Below are 7,323 nucleotides of genomic sequence, written 5' to 3'. Positions count from 1 at the left end.
AGAGAAGGAGGAGAAAAAAACATGAAGAGCGAAGATGATGGAGAATTGATGATCCTATTCCTTGCCGTTGGATGAAAAACCATTTTCTCGTAATGGGATGATGCGATTAATTCAGTCATAAGTCATCTCCTTCTCTTTCGTTTTCGTTTCTCTAAAAAGTCAAACAAAAATCAAATTTCTTTGGTTTTAATTACAATAAACAAAGATTTTGCTTTATGGTTTAGAGAAACAAGAAATCCCACTTTCCTTAATGTTCTATTTTCTCGGCTCTCTATGTCTCTTTCTCGCGTATATTTATAAAGATTCACGTGCGTTTGTCAACCAGGATTTGTCGGTCAATCTCAAATCTTTACTTCCACGAAGGCAAAAAAGCAAATAAAAAGTAGTGTATAGAGCAAGTGGTCGTGTCGTGTGAGTGAGTTTACATTAAACAAGATCGAATAGGGTTTTCTCTTTGCAACGAAGAAAAAAAGTTAAATGGAGTTGGGTTTGAGCTTGGGTGGTTCCTCCAAGCCATTTTCATTTCTAGAAAAAACCCCAAAGTTGTCAAGCAATGATCATCTAGGGTTTTGCATGGGGCTCGGCAGATCACAAGAAAAAAGGGATTCTTTGGAAGCTGAAAGAAGAGGGAATGGTGGAGACATCAAAAGGGTTTCTTCAGATCCTCATCTTCAGCTTCATCTTCGCCTTCCATGGCTTTTTGATAATCGTTAGTATTTTATTCATCCCACCATTTTATTACAACCTTCATGTTTTCTTCCTTGTTAATTGCTTCTTAAACCAAAAATGATATTTATTAACTTTCGTACTGTAACATTAGTGCAAGAAACGGGTTTATCAAAAGGACGGGGAAGAGGGTTAGACGTGAACCGGTTACCCATGGTGGCGTTGGCGGGTGAAGCGACGGCGGGGCATTCGTCTCCGGACAGAGCGGTGTCATCTTGTCAGTTGGATTTTTGGTTTAGAAAAGGAAACAGTAGAGGCAAGAGAGACATGGATGCTGAAACCAAAAGGGGTAGCTCAAGAGCCAGTGATGATGATGAAGATGAGAACGGTTCATATTGGGAATTATCCATATTTATGGAAAATCAAAGATATTGGTATCAAATAATAGAAAGTCAAAGATATGGGTATCAAATATTGGAAAGTCAAATATATGGGTATCAAATATTGAAAAGTCAAAGATATGGGTATCGAGATATTGGCATAATAAAATCTGAATATTTGCAATATATGGTCCCTAATTGTAAAGTGACTTTGCAAGTTGATCCCTGAACCTCAACTATAAATAGGCATAACCATCTCTCATTCTGTATCTCAAACTTGCCATTCTCTACTTAAGGCATTGTTTTCTCTCTCTCTCTTTGTAAATTCTCACTTGTATTTTGGAGTGAAATATATTTGGTAGTGCCCGAGGACGTAGGCAAAATTTGTTGAACCTCGTTAAATTCTTGTGTTCTTTATTGTATTATTCTGCATGAATTGTGTGTGTGATTGTAGTGATTTATTGTGCTATTAAATTACGATTGAGGGATATTCTGGCTAGGAAAGACCTGGTACTTAAGCGATCCTTGTGATCCACCTCTCTTTCCTGGGAATTGAACTTAGTGTGATTTTTTAGTACAATAATTTTACTCTTTTACACGCTTCCGCACAATAATTGGTATCAGAGCTAGATTCGTACTTGGGGAATACGATCGTTCACGACACTGTTCACGTACTGTAGTTGGGATTGAGGAGAAAAAAAATGGAAAAGTCATCGTCAAAGACTACTGTGACCAATGCGAAATTTGAAGTAGAGAAATTTGATGGTACCAATAATTTTGGTATGTGGCAATGTGAGATCCTGGATGTCTTATGTCAGCAAGAGCTGGATATAGCCCTTGAAGAAAAACCTGACAAGATGGATGACAAGGAGTGGGCCAAGATCAATAGACAGGCATGTGGAACAATTCGCCTATGTTTGGCCAAAGAGCAGAAGTACTCTGTCATGAGGGAGACATCAGCGAAGAAGTTGTGGGATACACTGGAAGAAAAGTTTCTAACAAAAAGTCTTGAAAATAGGCTTTATATGAAAAAGAAACTTTATCGATTCACGTATGCACCCGGTATGTCGATGAATGACCATGTGAACTCATTCAATAAAATTTTAGCAGACTTGCTAAATTTGGATGAGAAATTTGAATATGAAGACAAGGCATTACTGTTGTTGAATTCTCTTCCTGATGAATATGATCATCTTACCACCACATTGCTTCATGGGAAGGATACAATCACATTTGATGCAGTCTGTAGTGCGTTGTATAGATCTGAGACTCGAAAGAAAGATAAAAAAGATCACAGAGATACAACTACAGAAGTCTTAACAGTAAGAAGTCGTTCGCGCGGCAACAAATCTGGTAGAAGGAGTAAGTCCAAAGGGAGACCTGCCAAAGATGAATGTGCTTTTTGTCGTGAGAAAGGGCATTGGAAAAAGAATTGTCCTAAGTTACAAAAGGGTAAAGCTATTTCTGATGCATGTGTAGCGGAGCATGATGAGGAGTCAGACTTTAGCTTGGTTGGCATGGCAATGGCATGTCATACAGATGAGTGGATTTTGGATTCGGGATGTACTTACCATATGTGTCCTAATAAGGACTGGTTTTCTAGTCTTAAAGAACTAGAAGGTGGAGTTATTTTTATGGGCAATGATAGCGCTTGTAAGACAATGGGAGTAGGTACAATCCAATTGAAGAATCACGACGGCTTAATTCAAGTCTTGACAGATGTTCGCTACATACCTAGCTTGAAGAAAAATATTATCTCATTAGGGGTCCTAGAATCTAAAGGGCTCACAATCACTTTGAGAGATGGATTACTAAAGGTAGTAGCTGGGGTATTGACGGTGATGAAAGGCACAAGAAGGAATAATCTGTACTATTTAAATGGAAGTACAGTTATTGGATCAACATCAACAGCTTTTACGAAAGATGCAGATTCAGAGGCTACCAGGTTATGGCATATGCGATTGGGACATGCTAGTGAAAAAGCTTTGCAGAGTTTGGCGAAGCAAGGCTTGTTGAAAGGTGCAAATTCTTGTAAATTGGAATTCTGTGAACATTGTGTTCTGGGCAAGCAGACGAGGATAAAATTTGGTTCAGCAATTCACAATACAAAAGAAATTCTAGACTACGTTCACAGTGATGTGTGGGGACCTACTAAAGTGGCTTCTTTGGGAGGTATGCACTATTTTGTTACTTTTGTTGATGATTATTCAAGAAAAGTATGGGTGTATCTAATGAAAAGGAAAAATGAAGTTTTGGATGTATTTCTGAAATGGAAGAAGATGGTGGAGACCCAGGCTGGTCGAAAAGTCAAACGACTTCGATCAGACAATGGTACTGAGTACAAGAATGATCCATTTCTACAAGTATGTCACGATGAAGGTATTGTACGACACTTCACTGTTCGAGATACACCACAACAGAATGGGGTGGCAGAACGTATGAATCGGACTATACTGGAGAAAGTTCGATGTATGTTGTCCAATGCTGGATTGGGCAAAGAATTTTGGGCTGAGGCAGTTACATATGCGTGCCATCTAATTAATCGGTTGCCATCAGCTGCAATAAATGGAAAAACTCCTATGGAGAGGTGGGCTGGTAAACCTGCTATTGATTATGATTCTTTACATATTTTTGGTTCCACTGCATATTATCATGTAAAAGAATCTAAGTTAGACCCAAGAGTAAAGAAATCATTATTCATGGGTATAACTGGTGGAGTAAAAGGATACCGTCTCTGGTGTCCTGATACAAGGAAAATAATTTTCAGTAGAGATGTGACTTTTGATGAATCAACCATGATGAAGAACAATGATTCACAAAAGGATAACACAACTAGTGGCACTTTGCAGCAGGTGGAGCTTGAAAAGGTTAATGATGATCCAGCTAATATTGAAGGAACAAATGATGAAGAAGTTTCGACCCAAGAACTTCTACAACAACATGATTCAATTGCATATAGAAGGCCAAGAAGAGAGATTCGTATGCCTGCTCGCTTTGATGATATGGTGGCCTATGCACTTCCAATTGCAGATGATGATGTTCCTTCTACTTACACAGAAGCAAGAAGTAACTCTGATAGTGTAAAGTGGAAGCAAGCTATGAATGAAGAAATGCAGTCTCTTCATAAAAATAGGACTTGGGAGTTGGTGACACTACCTAAAGGAAAGAAGGCAATTGGATGCAAATGGGTATATGCAAAGAAGGAAGGATTTCCTGATAAAAATGAAGTTCGATACAAGGCTAGATTGGTAGCAAAGGGTTACGCTCAGAAAGAAGGAATAGACTACAATGAAGTATTTTCTCCAGTTGTGAAGCATTCGTCTATTCGAATTTTGCTAGCCTTGGTTGCGCAATATGATCTTGAACTAGTTCAGCTCGATGTGAAGACCGCATTTTTACACGGTGATTTGGAAGAGGAAATCTATATGACTCAGCCAGATGGATTCAAGGTTGCTGATAAAGAAAATTGGGTTTGCAAACTGACAAAGTCGCTTTATGGATTGAAACAATCTCCAAGGCAGTGGTACAAGCGATTTGATCAGTTCATGAAAGGGAAAAGGTATACAAGAAGTAAATTTGATCATTGCGTGTATTTTCAAAAGCTACAAGAAGGATTTTTCGTATACTTGCTCTTATATGTTGATGATATGTTGATAGCATCTAAGAGTAAAGTTGAAATTGAGAGATTGAAGACTCAACTCAACCTTGAGTTTGAGATGAAAGATCTAGGTGAAGCTAAGAAGATCCTTGGCATGGAAATATGTAGGGATAGAGCTCATGGCAGAGTTAGTTTATCTCAGAAGCAATATTTAAAGAAGATACTACAGAAGTTTGGCATGAACGAGCAGACTAAAGCTGTAAGTACCCCGTTGGCTTCTCATTTCAAGCTTTCTGCACAACTATCTCCTTCGACAAATACGGAACAAGAATACATGTTACAAGTTTCGTATTCTAATGCAGTAGGTAGCTTGATGTATGCAATGGTGTGTACAAGACCCGACATTTCACAGGCAGTTAGTATAGTGAGCAGGTATATGCATAATCCTGGAAAAGGACATTGGCAAGCTGTGAAATGGATTCTACGGTATATTCATAAGACCATGGATATTGGATTACTGTTCAAGCAGGATACTACACTTGGTAAAGGTGTTGTTGGGTACGTTGATTCTGATTATGCGGTGATTTGGACAAACGAAGATCAACCACTGGTTATGTGTTTACTCTTGCTGGAGGACCAATAAGTTGGAAGTCTACACTGCAGTCTACAGTTGCGTTGTCAACCACAGAAGCTGAATACATGGCTGTAACAGAGGCTGTAAAGGAAGCTATTTGGTTACAAGGTATGGTTAAAACCTTGGGATTGGTCCAGGAGCATATTAATGTGTATTGTGATAGTCAAAGTGCTATTCATTTAGCAAAGAATCAAGTTTATCATGCACGTACAAAGCATATCGATGTACGTTTCCACTTTGTGCGGGAAATTATTGATGAGGGGAAAATTCACCTTCAGAAGATTAAGACTGCAGATAATCCCGCAGATATGATGACCAAGGTGGTAACAACAATCAAGTTCGAACATTGTTTGAACTTGATCAATATTCTGCATGTTTAATAGTTGAAGAAGGCACTATCAAGTGTTGTTGACAAAGGCGGAGAGAATTGTGTGAAGATAAGATTACTCGAATCAAATCTTCAAGGTGGAGATTATTGGGAATTATCCATATTTATGGAAAATCAAAGATATGGGTATCAAATAATAGAAAGTCAAAGATATGGGTATCAAATATTGGAAAGTCAAATATATGGGTATCAAATATTGGAAAGTCAAAGATATGGGTATCGAGATATTGGCATAATAAAATCTGAATATTTACAATATATGGTCCCTAATTGTAAAGTGACTTTGCAAGTTGATCCCTGAACCTCAACTATAAATAGGCATAACCATCTCTCATTCTGTATCTCAAACTTGCCATTCTCTACTTAAGGCATTGTTTTCTCTCTCTCTCTTTGTAAATTCTCACTTGTATTTTGGAGTGAAATATATTTGGTAGTGCCCGAGGACGTAGGCAAAATTTGCTGAACCTCGTTAAATTCTTGTGTTCTTTATTGTATTATTCTGCATGAATTATGTGTGTGATTGTAGTGATTTATTGTGCTATTAAATTACGATTGAGGGATATTCTGGCTAGGAAAGACCTGGTACTTAAGCGATCCTTGTGATCCACTTCTCTTTCCTGGGAATTGAACTTAGTGTGATTTTTTAGTACAATAATTTTACTCTTTTACACGCTTCCGCACAACAGTTCAAGCCGGAAGAAACTCTAGCTTTCTAAAGAACAATCGGCTTTCCTTGAAGAAAGTTTCAAAGAACACAACAACCTAAATCCCGTAAGACAAAACCAAAACATTTCTGTCATTTATTTTCCTTGTTGTAGGGTTCATGTTTTAAATATTTTTGATTGAATCTTCTTTTCAGAAACAAAAACTTGCATTGGCCAAGCAATTAAATCTTCGTCCTCGACAAGTGGAAGTTTGGTTTCAAAATAGAAGAGCAAGGTATGTCCTCATTTTCATGGTGGTTGGGTCTAATAATTGCCAAATAATAGGGTTTATTTAAAAATACTGATTTCGAACAAAAATGGTATGAAAACAGGACAAAATTAAAGCAAACGGAGTTAGATTGTGAGTATTTAAAGAGATGCTGCGAGACACTGACAGAAGAAAATAGAAGATTACACAAAGAAGTGCAAGAGTTAAGAGCTTTAAAAACCTGTCAACCATTTTACATGCAGTTACCTGCCACTACCCTTACTATGTGTCCCTCATGTGAGCGTGTCACCACCACCTCCGCCACCGATGCCAAAATCGGAATTTAACCACTGAACAAGACCGAGAGTATCGGTTTTCTCCACTGCAAACACATGTATCCACCAGTCTACTTCATGAAATCATTGGACGTGACCAGTCAAAAGATGCTATCACCTTTTGGATTTTTGGTCGTTTTTTTTTTTTTACTTTGTGACTACCCTCTTGCAGTTTTCTTGGCGATAAGAAGGGTTAAAGAAAAACGAGATTTAAGTTTTTGGATAGGCTATGTTTAGAGTGGGACTTTAGGGTAAAGGTATCGAATAACTTTCGTAAGATATGCATGACGAAGATAATATATAGTTACCGTCTATGTAAACTAGGTCAAGAGATGGTATGAAACTTTTATTTCACGTCATTCTTATCCTTTTCTAATAGGAGCATGATAAATTAGATTTTTTCTCTTGAT

At 37.8% G+C, this 7,323-nt stretch overlaps 1 pseudogene; it reads left to right on the top strand.

Annotated features, from left to right (window-relative positions):
- The first annotated feature begins 477 nt into the window (after positions 1–477).
- LOC107930474 (homeobox-leucine zipper protein HAT14-like) lies at positions 478–6,925 on the top strand (annotated as a pseudogene).
- The last annotated feature ends 398 nt before the right edge of the window (positions 6,926–7,323 follow it).

This window comes from Gossypium hirsutum, chromosome A01, assembly GCF_007990345.1.
Source record: "Gossypium hirsutum isolate 1008001.06 chromosome A01, Gossypium_hirsutum_v2.1, whole genome shotgun sequence".
NCBI classification, from domain to species: domain Eukaryota; kingdom Viridiplantae; phylum Streptophyta; class Magnoliopsida; order Malvales; family Malvaceae; genus Gossypium; species Gossypium hirsutum.
Note: the sequence above shows the minus strand (reverse complement) of the source record. Positions and strands in the feature narration are given on the sequence as shown.